Genomic DNA, 17,653 nt, shown 5'->3' on the forward strand with positions numbered 1-17,653 from the left:
AAGGGGAAAAAAGAGAGAGGTAGGCAAATCCAGAAACAGACTCTTAACTATAGGGAACAAATTGATGGTTATCAGAGGGGAGGTGTGTGGGGGGATGGGTGAAACAGGTAATGGGATTAAGGAGCACACTTGCTGGGATGAGCACCAGGTGATGCATGGAAGTGTTGAATCACTCTATTGTACACCTGAAACCAATATTACACTGTGTTAACTAACTGGAATGTAAATAAAAACTAAAAAAATTTGTAATTAGGGGGAAGAGAACATAGTCATGCCCACCCAGGATCTAGACCAGGTAACTGTCACAGGGGATGACGGTATTCAACCAGTGACCAAGGCATACAAGGACATGAGGGGGGCAAGCGGATTTGGAGGAAGGTGGGCAGTGAACCTACTGGAATTCAACCAAGGCTAGAAAAGAAGCCCAGAAGTTGTGGCAGGGCCGATATCCTGTCCTATTTGCTTGTAGCTGCAGGATATGGGCAGTGGCAGCAGGGAGTGAACACAAGCCAACAGGTCCTTCTCGGGATGCCAGACATGGGATCCTGGGCTGTGCTGTGCTTGGAGCCGTGACTGCCTCAGTCCCTGGGCTTCCCCCCAGGGACCTGGCAATGGGTCAACGATTGGTACTTTTCTCTCGAAGCATGTATTTCGTGAGCCTGGTTTGGTGACATACAGGTGCCGCTGGCTCTCACCTGCTTTTGAGTTTGAAGGTGAAAACCTTAAGCCGTGCAACAAAAGTAGGGGCAGCTAGAGAGCTAAAGAAGGTCTGAGGGACAAAAGAAACAGAGAGAGATTATGAGGGGACCACTATAGAAGCTCTTTTCCAGAAACTACCTTTTTCAAGTTTAAATTCTTTGGGGAAAAAAAAGCAGTTATTTGTTCAGCAGCTCAGGGGGAAAAAAACCTAATCAAATCAAACATCAGAGTCAGATTCCACTCCTGGGTGCCAGATCATGGCCCACTGTCACTTCTTCAACCTTCCAGTCACTCTGCCTCAGCCACACTGGTCTCCCGGCACGTTCCTGCCTCAGGACCTTGGCATTTACCATCCCTTCTGCCTAGAGCTCTTTCCCCCTACACAGCCACATGGCGCACTCTCACCTCCCGTAGGTCTTTGCTCAAATGTCTCCTATTCAGTGAGGCCTTCTCGCTCTTCAATGACACACACACTCCCTCCCTGCCCCACTTCTGCAGCCCCATCCCTCTTTCCGGATTTTTCTCCAATAGTTTTATCATCATCTCACATGATTGTTTTATTTGGTTGCTTGTCTGCTTCCACCAAGATGCAATCTCTGACAAAGGCAGTGGTTTTAGTTTTCTGTGTCTCCAGCTCTTAGAACAGGGACTCTCACAGAGTGAGCCCTTAATAAATACTTACAGAATAAACGACCATTTTAAGGCACAGGACACTGATGCAGCAGCTTTCAAACCGAAGCTGGTTGGAGCTATGCTGTGCCTGGGACCCCTGGGACTTAGTCTAGGGTTAACAGTAGACGCTATTTGCTGGTTGCTGGAGGGAAATATCATGTTGCTCTCAGCCATGTGGGCCATTTGAACCTTAAGCCACAAGTGATAAAAGAGGAGAGTATAAGGATCATCTCTATCTCTTCAGTATGCGCCTTATTAAGAACACCAGTGGTGGGGCGCCTGGGTGGCTCAGTCGTTAAGCGTCTGCCTTTGGCTCGGGTCATGATCCCAGGGTTCTGGGATCAAGCCCCACATGGGGCTACCTGCGCTGCGGGGGGCCTGCTTCTCCCTCTCCCACTCCCCCTGCTTGTGTTCCTTCTCTCGCTGTCTCTCTCTGTCAAATGAATAAATCTTTAAAAAAAAAAAGAAAAAAAAAAGAACACCAGTGGTGTGGATCATCTAAAGGAGTGGTTGTTGAAAGTCGTTTCTGTTTACCACAGGCAAGTGTTTGACACGTACATATGCAAATGTGTACCTGTGTACATATGCCTGTTCATGTATGTATATATAAGTATGCTGGGCAACGTATGTCAGACTTACTTTGTAAATCCAGTTTCCCTGGCATTGCTCTTAAAGTGAGTTTGCTCTTCCCCTACACAATCCACTGATGATGTCTGTTGGAAGCCTGAATGCAGTTAGATGCCATGGATAATTCATAGTAAATTACATTAGTCGTGTCAGATGTGGCCAGTCTCCAGTTCTGTATCCCCATGGAGCCACTTATTCCTGAGCTGGACCTCTGCGAGCTGCACAGAGTGGCCCCTCCAGGTAAATGTCTTATTACTTATTAGGCTTATTAGTCATTACATGCCTTATTACTAATTAGGCTCCTATGTGAACCTCAGGTCTGATCTCTTGCTCTGGTGAATTGAGCTGAATAGCAGGAAAGTCAGCTTCTGCTACTCTTTTGGGTCGAGAAAGGTCTGAACAAATGTCCAATCAGCTCTGCCTTCTGGTCTTTGGTCCCCTCTGATCTAGCTGGTCCTTTGGCTCCTCCTCGCCAAAGACAATGATAGTTGAGAAGTGCTGGAGAAGCCTTGAATGGAACCTGTTGAGTTCATTTTTCCAGGCTTCCATCCACTGAGCCTGACCGTAGGGTCCCTCGGCCATCAAAGAATGAAGAAAAGTCCCAAACAGAGAACACTCCATGCTCCATGTGATCACATCTGCCTCATGAAAAACAAACAAAACAAAACAAAACAGAGCACATAGAGAATAAACCCAAAAGTTGAAAGAGAATCACAGTCTTGGCTTCTCCACCCAAAGTACTGTGCCTTCTGCTGCCTGGGTCATGTTATCTATCTTCAAGGTTTCTAACTTGGTCTGGTCCTTCTGAAAGTCCCTCCTAGCAGCTGGAATGAGGACTTCCCTGGAATAGTGACCCTTAATTCATTTTTGACCCAAGACCCATTTGAGAATCCGATAAAAACCATGGACTCCTTCCCACAAAAACAAAAGGAGACACAAAATTTTCACACAATTTTAGAGGTTTCACAGGTTCCCTGAAAATCATCCACGAGCATTCTAATACTCGTGTTATAGTCAGGATACATGTGTTAGGGTCCTGATCCTGACATTGGCTAACTGTAATTGGAAGGCATTTAATCTTTCTTGATTTGACCTGGGGACCTGTCAAATGTACAGGGATGGTCTTTTCTTCTTTAATGTCTGTGGTTATGTAATTATTTTGGTATCCAAGAAACTGTTGCTTTAAAAGGGAAGCAGCAAGCTCTCTTTCTTTTATCATTTTGGAGCAAATGGGTTAGAATCAGCCGGAATAACCCATGCTCTCAGCTAACACTGGATGAGGATGCCATGGCCAGATGGATATTTTTGGGTGGCATCTAGGAGCAGAGAATTCCTACTGGGCATTAGACCTCTTGCAACTCAGATGATGTTAGTCATAAAAACAAGACTGAGTTCTCTCAATTTTTTTTATTGTAGTGTCTACAAGATCGAGCAATCCACATCATTTTAATTATTAACGGGCTCCGGGGGAAAGGGTTGGTCTCAGTGACTGCTCAGCATGCTGGCATAATGACCAACACCACCTCAGCAGTTGGCCGTGTTCCATATTGACTAGGTAATAATCTGCCGCATGCAGCTGGCTGGGATAGATTAGAATGGTGATCACAGACACTGAGTAATCAACGAGAGAGATACATGCCACCCTATCAGAGTATCCTTCAAGACCGCCCAGAGTCACATCTGTCATTCTGAAATCCTGTTATGCTCAGAGAAATGCTTTATTTGCAGGCTAGTTCATGTTTGCAGAGGAGGTGTTTGACAGTTAGAGAGACCTTATCCCACAACTACAGACCTGCGTTTCTTGATAAGGTACTTCACTCATTTAGGTGTTTTAGGAATTAAGGATTTGTGTAGTGTTCACCCATTTTTCCCCGGAGGAGGGATGTGAGTGCATTTCCTGATTCCTCCTGCCTGGACTTTATCTAGCTTGGGTAAGGCATACTAACTCTCTCGAGGGAGAGACTTGTACAGAGGAATCAGTTCATGTTCTAAAATGTGAATTCTACCAGTATTCGGGGATGCTGTGTCAATGGAGGCCAGGGAGAATCTAAATTGACCCAGTCAGCTAGCCCTCTATCAAAAAAGATGATGAAGGCACAAGAAGTTGGAAAGCAGGGTATAAGTAATAACTCTTGAAGTACAGATCCAACAGATAAGAAAAGATGCTGCTCCTCACTAGTGGTCAGAGAAATGCAAATTAAAATAATAATAAGATATCATTTTATGTCCATCGGGCTGGCAACAATAATGTCAAAAAGAGCTATGATATTTATCATGGTGGAGATCTCTACCACAGAGTGTTCTTTCCCAGGGCCATTGGAAATGCAGTGTTACAGCCTTTTTGAAAAGCAACCTGGCCACTTCCTATTACAATAATAATTACACATACCCTTGGACCCAGAAACCCTGTTTTTAGGGTATGCTCTGTTTATTGCCTTGTAGTGGTAAGAAACTAGAAACAAGGTAAAGTAAATCTATCAGTAAGAAAATGACTAAAAATATATTACATAGAAACAACAAGATGTGCAGTTTTGAAAGGAATGACTTAGGCTTTACCAATTAATTTGAAGATATTTCCAGTTACTGCTGTGAAAGGAATGCACCTTCAATAAAGCATGTGTGATATGCTTCCATTTTTTTGTAAAGCTAAAGATGACAAAGATCCCACACACAGGTTTAGGTGTGGCTGTGACACTCTATGTTTATGTATGCATGAAAAAAAACCTCCGGAACGAGTCGAATCAAATTTGTTATAAAAATGCACCAGAAAGCTTATTTGATATAATCATGTTAATGAATTGATGCAAAAGTATATGTGTAAATATAAATGAAATAAACGTTTCTAAGAGGGCTAGGGAAGTGAAGAACATTCCAATTGCTAGTGAAAAGAAACATTTAAATAACAAAGTGTGTCTGAGTCCATTGAGACTGTTAGGATAAATTACCATAGACTGGGGAACTTACAGACAACAGAAATTTATTTCTCACTGTTCTGGAGGCCAGGAAGTCTGAGGTCAGGTCTAGTGATGTGCTGCTTCTTGGGTCACAACTTCTCATGGCAGAAGGGGCAAAGTTACTCTTTGGGGTCGCTTTTATAATGGCGATAATTCCATTCATGAGGGCTTCACCCTCCTGAGCTAATCACCTCCCAAAGGCCCCACCTTCTAATACCACATCGCGGGTTAGGCTTCTACATATGAATCTGGGGGGAACACAATGTACAGTAACTGATTTAAGAGTGAGACTTTCCTGAAAACAGAGGGAAGCTGAAAACGCCAGGATGCTCCTGGCCATCTGTAGGGAAGTGAGAGGCACAGCTGGGGGAGGTGAGGGACGGGAAGAATACACCTTGCCTATTTCAGTAGTCAAATCTAATCACACTACCCCCTCCAAGTGACACGTCATTGGCTCTTTATTATCCAAAAGAAAGAGTTCAAGCTTCCTAATATTGCTTTGAAATCAGATTCCAGCCTGACTCTCCAGCCTCATCTTTCCAAGACACTCAAATTCTCACTCTTCCCTGAGCAAACTTTACTCTTCCCTTCTTGCAAACATAAAATTCCACATGTCCCTCAAGAGCCGTCAGGAGCCATGTCAAGTGCCATCGCCTCCCAGAAGTCACTCATGAGTGCTCATTTAAAGGCTAGTCTTTTTATATTTCATTTCTCTCTCTTTTTATCTCATCAATCTATCTTTCTTTTTTTTCCTTTTTGCTTCAGTTTATTCTTTCCTTGTGAATTTTTGCTTCTCAGGTCATTGGTAGCTCATTTACAGAGCTGTATTTTTCTTTGAGTCCTCTTGATGTTGTCCTCTTTTCTTTTTTATAAAAAATATTCATATACTTCATTTTGGGTCTTATTATCTTTACCCATACTCCTAAGAAATCTGCACACACTGTATGCTTACAAATAAGTAAAATATATAAATTATAAGTGGGGCCACCCCATTGTTTGATGGTTTCATCTGCTTCTCATGTATCTATGTGGAGAGTGAATGGATGGGTTCTTAACTGAAACCTTCTGCCTTTCACTGTCTGGACCTCTGTTATTCTGATCCAAAGAAGAGAGCACTGGAGAAGATGTTCTGCTTGCCCCTCCCCACTACATACACAAGAACACAAACTACACTGATTTCACTGCTGAGAATTGTGCTTATATGAACAGACTGCACCACTGTGAGCCCCCACTCCTATGAGGAACTCATACTTTCTTTCATTTCCTGCATGGTTGTTTTTTGTGAGACTCTCTTTATAGATGTTAGAGCAGAGGAGAATGGGAGAATTCCTCTTATATCTGAAGTCCATGCCCAAAGTGTTGAAGATTAATTGGCATATTATTATTACTGGTACAATCCCTATGTCTCTTCAGTATGGGAATAAAGATGGTGGATTTCCATGGCATGCTGTGTCCTTCAGCTTTTTATCTCCAGAAATCCTGTGTGACTCAAGACAAAATCTAGTAATGTGAGGCTTAGATGTGCTTAATTTTTAGTCCAGTTATATCTTTTTTATTGCTGGTAGAGATTACCATCACATTCTGTCATTAGCTTGTCTGTTAGTCTTAGCTTTTAGAGACACAAGTTTTAGTTTCCATTTTTCTCTAGCTCCACTGTTATTTTTTTGAAGATTTTATTCACTTATTTGAGAGAGAGAGCATGTGTGAGAGAGAGCATGAGCAAGGGGGAGGGGCAGAGGGAGAGGGAGAAGCAGGCTCCCCACAGAGCAGGGAGCCCAATGCAGGGTTCAGTCCCAAGACCCCGGGATCATGACCTGAGCCAAAGGCAGACGCTTAACGACTGAGCCACCCAAGTGCCCAGCTTCACTTATTTTATTTTATTTTATTTTATTTTATTTCTTTCTTTTTTTTTTTTATTCTTACGTTAATCCACTTCACTTATTTTAACAGGAGTTAAGAAAAAGCTGAAATGGGGATGCTACCCAGATTTCATATTGAATGGGATTCCTGATTTTATTTTTTAAAATGTACAACCCCCCAACCTGATTAGGAAATTGTGTTACTCCATTTAGTCATTTGATCAATTTTTTGAACACCTTCTTTGCTCTAGGCACAGTAATTGAGTGTTTTGAAATAAAGAACTGTCTAGGATACTGGCAGTATTCCCAAATAACCTATAGTATACTCAGCGGCCAAACAGTAACTTAACAAATAACAATATGGTATGATGTGACACAATTTTCTGTGTAGATCATTCAATGGAATGAGGAGGAGGAAGAAACCATCTGTGTAGGAGAAGGAATTGAGGGTGAAGGAGGAAACTGTTATGGAAGTGATGCAGTTTATGTAGATTCTTGAAGGATGAGCAGGAGCAAATTGGGTGCACAAAACAAGAGAACTGACACTCTGGGTGGAGAGAATGGTACAGGCAAAGTTGCAGACACTGGAAGGCCTTATTTATTGTGCTAAGAAATTTGTAACAAGAAATTTGCAAACAATGGAAAGCCTTTGATATTGATGTATGTTTAGCAAAGGACGACAGCACCATATGTATATTTTAAAATTCCATTAAAAAAGTTTCTTGGGGTGCCTGGCTGGTTTAATCAATTTTTTTTTAAAGATTTTATTTATTTGAGAGAGAGAATGAGAGAGAGAGAGAGAGAGCATGAGGGGGGGAGGGTCAGAGGGAGGAGCAGACTCCCCGCTGAGCAGGGAGCCCGTGAGATAAACAAGGCTTAGTTTGGCTCTAATTTGCTCAGGGTTACTCTGCTGGTGTCTTGGTTTGCTTGGGCTGTGATAGCAAAATACCAGAGACCGGGGTGGCTCAAAACAACAGGAATTTCTTCCTCATAGTTCTAGAGACTGGAAAGTCCACGATCAAGGTGACCACCAATAGTTCTGGTGAGAGCCATCTTCCTGGCTTGTAGATGGTCTCCTTCTCAAGGTGTGGCATCCTTCTTACAGGCCTTTTCCTTAGTGGGGATGTGAGGATAGAGAGAAGGCAAAGTCTCTATTGTGTCTTCTTATAAGGGCACTAATCCCATCATGGGGCCCACCTCCCATGACTTCATCCAACCCTAATTATCTCTCAAAGGCCCCATCTTCAAATGCCATCACACTGGGGGTTAGGGCTTCAATATCTGCATTTGGTGGGGACACAGGCATTCAGTCCCTTGCAGATGGTGAGGGACAGAATAGGCTTCAGTCATCTTGGCCCTCTTTCTATTTCTCACACACATTTAACTCACTGTGCCACAAAATGCTTTGTGACCCCTGCCTGGAACACTCTGCCTCCAGATCCTGACATGCCTCCATCCTTTTGTCATTTGGATTCAGTCCCAATATGACCTACTTCAAATTCATTCTTTACCCCTAATCTAAAGTACATCCCTCCACCCCCCCACAAGTCACTCCATCAAGTTCTCCTATTCATTTCTTCATGGCAAGTGTCACTTCTCAACATTATCTTTTTAATATATTGATTGACCTGCACACTGTCTGCCTCCTCTCTAGAATGGAAGCTTCATGAGAACCCAAACTAGATCTCTTGTTTGCATTTGTATTTCTACAAATTTCAAGGATGCTTACACATGATTAATGGATTATGTGTGAATGGATGTCTACTGCAAGGTCACTCCTCTGCTGATGGATGCAGTGCCTTGTTTGAAGCTAAAGGGGACACAAGGGTCAGAGGGGCACACGCAGAGCCACCACATCACTTGTCATCTGATATATGGTACTGACAGCTGAAGATCGCCACAGGAAAGGTCAAGAGGGGGTATGGATCATGTGACGCAGGCAATAAAAATACTTCTCTCTCTGAACACCCACCCAGAGGTACATTAATTCCTTCCTTTAATCCCTGTTATAGAATGAATGTATCCCCCCAAAAAACCATGTTGAAGCTTTAATGCCCATATGATGGTATTTGGAAAGAGGCCTTTGGAAGGTAATTAGATTTCTGTAAAGTCATGAGGACAGAGCCCCCATAATGGGAATAGTGTTTCTATATGAAGAGGAATAGAGGAGAGCCTACTCTTTCCCCCCCATGTGAGGACACAGCAAGTAGGTAGCCATTTGCAAACCCAGAAGAGGGTCCTCACCAGAGCCCAAGCATGCCGTCACCCAGATCTCACCCTTACCTACCTCCAGAACTGGGAGAAATAAATGTTCATTGAGTAAGTCTCTCAGTCTATGCTATTTTGCTAGTAGCAACAGGAACTGACCAAGAAAATCCCCAAATCACTCCATCTTATGATAGGCACTCTTGGAGTCTCAGGAACTTCCTTCCCACTACCAGCTGCGAAATAACTTGCCATTCACCCGGGCATCCAGCTGGTATCTTCTCTGTGGCTCCCTCCTTGTTAACATGACTTGTCCCTCATGGCCTTAACACTGCTTTCCTTGAGGTTGCACCTGAACCGAGTCTCTTCTTGCCTTGAGGTTGGGTCACTGCTCCTTCACTCCAGCTTCCAGCTTTTACATCTCCTGATGCTTGCTGTCTGGCCGGCACCAGGATCCCAGTCCAAAGCAGGCCAACAGAGTGGTACAGCCTCAAGCTGAAGGTGGTTTCACAGTTGCTGCAGTGCCAACCAACCTGTCCTACCACTGCCAGCCCAGGAGATATCTGGAGATGGAATCTTCTAAGATGGAATGCATTCCTCCTTTTATCATGAAGAGCTAAGACGGCCCCCCGCCCCCCGCCCCTCTCACCGCTCCCGCCTTTTGTCCCCTTTTCTCTCTGGAAAGGAACTCTTTCAACCCATCCAGATTTCCCTTGCTAGCTATGCAAATTAATTTTTCCTATTTCTCACTGAGAATATCAATACACCACTAAGACCCCTCAGGTTTTTTTTTTTTTTTTTTTGTATTTCCCATTTCTTGTTTTTGTTTTTCCCCAGCTAAAGAGATTCAACCATGTTTTCCATGTTTCCAACATTTTTCCCAGGATAAAGTAGACTACTTTATAACCTGTATTCACTAATTCGACAAAAAAATTTCTAAAAGTCTACTATTTACGATGCACTGTCCTAGGAGCTTTTTGTGGTGTCAGTGACTGGCTAACCCAATGCATTAGAATATTAAACATTTTTCAAAGCTCTGTAGTAATATAAACATAAATGTCTCCTTATTGGCATTCTTAGGTGCTCTATTTGTCAGAGACCAGCTCTGCTTGTTTTTTGTTTTAATTAATTTAAATCTTTATTGCTTAAGGGATGCTGAATCAGTCTTCCAAATGCCAAGTGAGACTATTTGAATTTAGGGGGAAAAAATAACTAAAAAAATGCCGGGTCAGAGACATAAAACCCACCATGCCCAAGGGGCCGCTGTTTTTCATTGCGTGACGGATTTCAGAATCAAAATGAAGGATGTTCAGAAATTAACTTGGGACTGCATTCTTCATGGATAGCATCAAAAAACAGGGGACCAGGAAAATCAGAATTGAACTGTTGAATTTATTAGGGTGTCTAGTTTATACTCGGCTGAAAATTATATAAGGATGTAAACTTTGTTTAACTTATGCATCAGGGAAATGTCTTTAACAGGTAGATGTGCCTGTTCACCACACCTACACCGTCCAGAAGACAACTCTTAGTGATGTGATCCCCAGAGAGTCTCCAGATCTGATCCGCAAGTAACTGGTTCCCTTCCAGGATGAGCACTTGGTAATTCAGTTACTTCAGCAACGTTTATCAAGCAGTTAACATATTGCAGACATTGAGTTAGATGCTGGTATTACCAAAGGGAACATAAGAGTGTTGTTTCTGAAGGGTGGTATCCACATGTATATTGAGGCCAAGTCTTCAGTGTCTGAGTGAGAATGGCCAGGAGCTCAAATTTTACACTGCTTTCGTTCTTTCCTTGAACAAACATTTATTAAGGGCTGCCATGTGGCTGCCTTGTGCTAGATATTGGTGCCACAATGGGAAACAAGGCAGTGTCCCTGACTCCGTGTGTCTATCAGAGGATTCGGAAGACACAATAAGCAATAACAATAATGTGCTACGATAGGGAAGCTCAGCACCATGGAAACGTGGAGCAGGGCAATCCTGGTCTGGGAGCAGGAAGGCGGGGGCGGGGTGTCAGGCTTGTAATTCACGAATCAGAGACTAACCCAGGCAGCTATCAGTGAAAGGCAGGGCAACCTCCACAGACTTCAGCTGAAGAAGGAACAAAATCAATTTTCTTTTATATCACCGTTTTATTCACACATCAGCATCCCCGCATTTGTATCTACTTATTCCTGAAAGCAGTCCTTTTATAAGCTCCAAACATGGTGATTAAACAAAGGGGATTCTAGAAGGGCAGACAAAGCATTAGAGATGGTTTCATTTTATATAAATGCCAAATTTTCTGCCTCAGTAAGGTTGCAGCTGTGACAAGAATTAGGCTGCTTTCTAGGCCATATATTTTCTAAAGTACCATGCAAAGAAAATATTAATACATCAGGAGAAATGAAACAAATAGACTCAATTATTTGAAAACCTTGCGAGTAGACAATTTTTATAATAAAACGAATAATGCAGCATGTTGAATAAACAAAGAAAATTATATTGTTCATATAAAGTGAAGATGGATTCTCTAGTTAAATCTGAGCATACAAAGAATTGGTCCTAAATTTAGTCTCTTGTTCTGCACAGGATTCTGAATGGAAGTTGGATTAATTGGTTTTTAATTAGTCTAACATCATTTTCTATGTAATAATCTTCTATGCATTTTTGGCAATTTAGAAATTAGATTCCTATGAACCATAATTTTTTTTTTAGTTAACTACAAACAGTCCCTGTATGTGGGGTGTATGAACTCAAGACTGTTCACAGAGGTATGGCCAAAGTGTGAATTTTAGCCAATGATGAAATGATCTGATTCATATCAGAATTAATCAGCATGGGCTGAATAATGTTTAGTCATAAACTAGACACAGATCAGTAATTAACACCAGGCTGGTAATTAGCAGTGCTTCCTGGTTACAAACAGCACCTCTCCATGCAGCATGAAATAACTCCTTTTGTATTCTGTTCTGTTTTCTTTCATCCTGTGTTTGGACTTCAGTCACAGAGGGATTGATGTTTACTGCAAAGAGCCTGGAGTCAGAAGATCTATATTCTGGTCTCCAGGCTGCTAAAAGTTAACTGTCTGACCTTAATAAAAATAAGTTCTACACTTCTCTTCAGCTTGCATATCTGCAAAATGAAGATACTTTATAAAGCAGAGTTGTGAAAAGAACAAAACAAGGTCATGAATATAAAAGTGTGCTGAAAAAAATATTAATTGACAATATGAAAAATATTCAAATAGCTTATGCATAAATACAATTACATATCACAATGATAATTAATGTCAACTAAATTATCACATAAGGGATATCAAAAATAACCTGTCAATATAATTTTCATTTCTAAACCAATAAAGCCAGTAGGATGGCATATGTGTGTTTGTGTATGTATGTTTTAGGTGATAAGACACTTGTTAGGTATTATAAAGTATTCATCTATAACAGAATGATATATGTCATACATGCATATGGGTTTTTGAAATTCAGGACTATGCAAAGGAGGTGATAATCACTAATTTATCTGGATATCTAGTATGTGTTGCATCACTTCTCCAAACAAAAAATCAATAAAGAAGCCTGATAAATGGGCTCCTCTCGGGAGGGCTGAAGGCAGAGATAGATGAAGATGCTTTGTTTCTGAAACCTCTAGCCTGGAATAAATTACACAGTCATGAGCCAAAGTCACCTACAATTAATTCCAGTTGTAAATTTCAGTCAAGAGAGGTGCTGGGAGCCTGATACAGCATCACATCACTGGTTTGCATATTTTTACCATGTGTATATGATTTTAATAATGAAGTTTTGTATCTAAAAAACCTTGTAGAAATTCTGTAAGTTGTTTTAGATATATTGTCTTGAGAGGACAGACATGTTCGATTTGAAATTTAGCTTATTTTTTCTTGTGTTCATCAGGAGGGAAACCTCATATATCGTCATTGTAGAGAAAAATGCTTTTTCTCTATTTAATTCTAAGGTTTGCTTCGCAAACCAGTACTAGCCATAAATGTGTCTAAACCTATGGAGGATTAATCACATTAAAATAATATGTATCTCTATACAATGTTCATTTCTCAGACTATTTGGTGTGATAAGGCACAGAAACTAACCTACTGCATTTGTGAAATATTTTCAGAGGTCAATTTCTAAGTTGTTAGTAAAAACATTATGGTAGGACTTCCAGCCTGACAAGTGACTCAGATCTATTTTTCCCTGTTTATCTTCCCAAGCACAACTATCAACCCTGGAAATAATGCAAAAAATAATAATGAAAATAAGCAAGGAGAAGTCTGAATGGTAGTAAGGAGAAGGCAAGCTGGTTTGGAACCCCAGGACTAGAGGAACAGCACGGTGGTCAGGTGTCTTGCATCCTCCCTCAACCAAAAGAGGAAGGTCATCAAGATCCAGCATTTCCTGACTGCCAAACTGGCAACAAAATGTGCCCAGGTAAACTCATTCTTTTCCTGGATTGAATAGGAGACCCCCTGCCAACATGAGTGAGCCTGACACCACTAGCAGGACAAAACAATCAAGAGCCCCATCAACAAAAAAAAGTAAGGCAAAGTGCTCCCCCCCACTGGTCCCCACATGCCTGCATTGGTGAGATACACTGAGGCAGGGGGCCAGAACTGACATGAGGGACACACTTACCACAGTTAGTCTGGGAAGCCTCTTTTATCCCTTGGGCACTGCAAGCCTAATACTCCTGATATTCCTTCTCCTACTGGGAGCCACCAAGGTCAACAGGTAGAACCAGTGGGAAGGTTTCAGCCATAGCAACTGGCCAATCCCACTCTCCAGAGGGCACCAAGGTGGGTGGTTGGAACCAGCTATAGGGATGCAGCAACAAAATAAGCAGCAACCTGAGAAGACTCTGATCCTGCAAGCTCAGGAAATGCCTTCCATATTCAGGGACACCAGAGAAGACACAGAACACCAGCTGGGGAATCTCAACATAGAGACACCAGAATCCTGGCCTGAGAAACCCTTTCTTTTTTTTTTTTTTTTAAGATTTTTTTTTTTTTAATTTATTTGTGCGAGAGAGAATGAGAGACAGAGAGCATGACAGGGAGGAGGGTCAGAGGGAGAAGCAGACTCCCTGCTGAGCAGGGAGCCCGATGTGGGACTCGATCCTGGGACTCCAGGATCATGACCTGAGCCGAAGGCAGTCGCTTAACCAACTGAGCCACCCAGGCGCCTCTGAGAAACCCTTTCTATCCCCACAACCAGAGACCTGAGGAAGCCCCAGAGGGATCAGAGAAGCCAAAAAAAAAAAAAAAAAAAATCCAAAAGAACACTGCAAATGCACACCCATTGGAACCACAGCCCACAAAAGTAGCCCAAGACATGAATGCCAAACCTAAACAGGGAAACAAATTTCCTACTAAAATAAAAGATATAAGCAGGACCTATAGCTCCTAATGTATTAGACAAAATGTCCAGGATACAAAATGTTGTGTCAAGAGTCAAAAAAACACACCTTGAATGAGAAAAGGTAATCCACTGACTCCAATATGGGGATGAATTAGATGTTGGAATTCTCTGACACCACCACCAAGGATTTTAAAGCATCTGTCCTAAGAGTACTTCAACAAGCCATTTTAAAATTTGTTGAGATGATGGGGTGCCTGGGTGGCTCAGTCGTTAAGCATCTGCCTTCGGCTCAGGTCATGATCCCAGGGTCTTGGGATTGAGCCTTGCATGGGGCTCCCTGCTCCGCGGGAAGCCTGCTTCTCCCTCTCCCATGCCCCCTGCTGGTGTTCCCTCTCTCATTGTGTCTCTCTCTGCCAAATAAATTAAAAAAAAAAATTGTTGAGATGGGGCACCTAGGTGGCTCAGTTGGTTAAGCGTCTGCCTTCGGCTCAGATCATGATCTCAGGGTCTTGAGATGGAGCCCTGCACTGGGCTCCCTGCTCAGCAAGGAGTCTGCTTCTCCCTCTCCCTTTGCCCCTCCCTCTCCACTCATGCTCTGTTTCTCATTTTCTGTCCCTACCCCGCCCACCGCCACCCCCCCCATGCTCATGCACTCTCGCTCTCTCAAAAAAGAAAAAGAAAAAGAAAAAGAAAAAGAATTACTAATCTTCCAAAACATAAAGCACCAGGCCCAGATGCATTCCCTGGTGAATTCTACCAAACATTTAAAGAAGAAATTTACACCAAATTCTTTGCAATCTCTTTCAGAAGATAGAAGCAGAGGAAATACTTCCTAACTCATTCTATGAAGCCAGTATTACCCTATTACCTAACAAAGACATTGCAAAAAAATAGAAAATTATTAACCCATATTTCTCATGAACATAGCTAAAATATTCTCAATAAAATATTTGTAAAGAGAACCTAACAATGTAGAAAAAAGAATTATACACATGACCAAGTGGTATTTATTCCAGATATGTAAGGATGGCCCAACATTAAAAAATCAGCTATTATAGTCCATCCCATTAACTGGCTAAAGAAAAATTATATGATGATACCAATAGATGCAGGTAAAGCATTTGACAAAATTCAACAAATATTTATGATGAAAATCTCAGTCAACTAGGAATAGGGGGGAGTTCCTCAACTTATTAAAGAATATAAATAAAGACCCAAGTGAGGGCAGCTCCTGCTGGGTCTGAGTGTCACCAGCCCCTTCCCACCCCCCAAGACCATTGCTATTGACTAGCCCCTATTTCATGGTAACCATGTGCAACCAAAAGGCCCTGATAAAAAATGCCAACATGTTGAGGAGATGCAGCAGGACTGGGTGAAATGTGCAACTCAGGCATTGGAGAAATATAGCATAGAGAAGGACATTGTCATCCATATTAAAAAGGAGTTTGACAAGGAGTACAATCCCACCTGGGGTTGCATCATGGTGAGAAACTTTGGTAGTTATGTGATACATGAAACCAAACACTTCATCTACTTCTATCTGGGCCAAGTGGCCATCCTTCCATTCAAATCTGATTAAAACCATGAACTGTGTCACACACCCAGTGATCCATCCAAAGACAAGGACTGCAGTCTAAACGTCAAATACTGAAATCTTCAGTCTTGCCTAAGGGAATACCTTGATCTTTGAACCTTTATTGTGTCGTTTTGTATAGGACATTCTCTGTATGAATTTGTTGTGATTATAGAACAGTTAGCAAAATAGCTTACATTTATATTTATTTTCTATTCCATATCTCTCTCCTCATGTTTTTTCTACTCAAAATCCATTCTTTTCAAAAAGTAATAAATCTGTTGGAGAAAAAGAATATATATACAAAACCCTATAGCTAACATCATACTCAGTGTTGAGAAATTTGAAGTTTTCCACTAAGATTATGTATAAGACAAGAATGTCTTAACACTCTTTCTCAATATTGTACTGGAAGTTCTTGTTAATGCAATATGCAAAAAATGAAATAAAATAAATATCATGAAGGAATATGTATAACTGTCTTTTTTTCACAGATGACCTGATTGTCTATGTAGAAAGTCCAAAATAATCAACAAAAAATTTCTGGAACTAATAAGAGTTGTAGCAAGCTTGCAGAATGTAAGGTTAATATACAGAAGTCAATTGCTTTCTTAGATACCAGCAGTGAACAAGTGGCATTTAAAATTAAAAACACATTACCATTTACATTAGCCCCTCCAAAAATAAATACTTAAGTTTAAATATAACAAAATATGTACAACTCTATATGAGGAAAACTATGAAACTCTGTAATTGAAATCAAAGAACTAAATAAATGGAGAGATATTCCATATTCATGTATAGGAAGACCTAATATTATCAAAATGTCAGTTCTTTACAACTTGATCTGTAGATTTAGTGTAATCCCAATTAAAATCTCAGCCAGTTATTTTGTAGATGTTAACAAACTGATTCTAAAGTTTATATAGAGAGGTGGAAGATGCAAAATTGCAAAAACAATATTGAAGGAGAAGAACAAAGTTCGATGACTGACACTACCCAACCTCAAGACTTACTATAAAGCTACAATAATCAAGACAGTGTGGTATTGGTAAAATAATAGACAAATAGGTTAATGGAACAGAATAAAAGGCCCAGAAATAGACCCACATACATATAGCCAACTGATCTTTGACAAAAGAGCAAAACACAATGAAGCAAAGATAGTCTCTTCAACAAATGGTGCTGGAACGACTGAACATCCATGTGCAAAAAAAAAAAAAAAAAAAAAAAAGAATCTGGATACAGATCTTTCACCCTTCACAAAAGTTAAGCCAAGATGAGTCACAGACATAAATGTAAAACACAAAACTATAAAACTTCTAGAAGAGAATATAGAAGAAAATCTAGATGACCTTGAGGATGGCAATGATTTTTTAGATACAACACCAAAAACATGATCCATGAAGGAAACACTTGATGACCTGGATTTCATCAAAATTAAACATTTCTGCTCTATGAAAGACAGTGTCAAGAAAATGAGAAGACAAACCACAGAATGAGAGAAAATAATTCCAAAAGACACATTTGATGAAGGACAGCTAGCCAAAATATATGAAGAGCTCTTTTTTTTTTTTAAAGATTTTATTTATTTATTTGACAGAGACAGACACAACAAGAGAGGGAACACAAGCAGGAGGCATAGGAGAGGGAGGAGCAGGCTTCCCACCAAGCAGGGAGCCCGATGCAGGGCTCAATCCC

General features: G+C 41.1%; 1 pseudogene; it reads left to right on the plus strand.

Moving 5' to 3' along the window:
- Positions 1-15,689: 15,689 nt before the first annotated feature.
- LOC118022493 lies at positions 15,690-15,958 on the plus strand (annotated as a pseudogene).
- The last annotated feature ends 1,695 nt before the right edge of the window (positions 15,959-17,653 follow it).

The sequence above is a fragment of the Mirounga leonina genome, unplaced genomic scaffold, assembly GCF_011800145.1.
Source record: "Mirounga leonina isolate KUSES-001 unplaced genomic scaffold, KU_Mleo_1.0 Mir_176, whole genome shotgun sequence".
In the NCBI taxonomy this organism is placed as follows: domain Eukaryota; kingdom Metazoa; phylum Chordata; class Mammalia; order Carnivora; family Phocidae; genus Mirounga; species Mirounga leonina.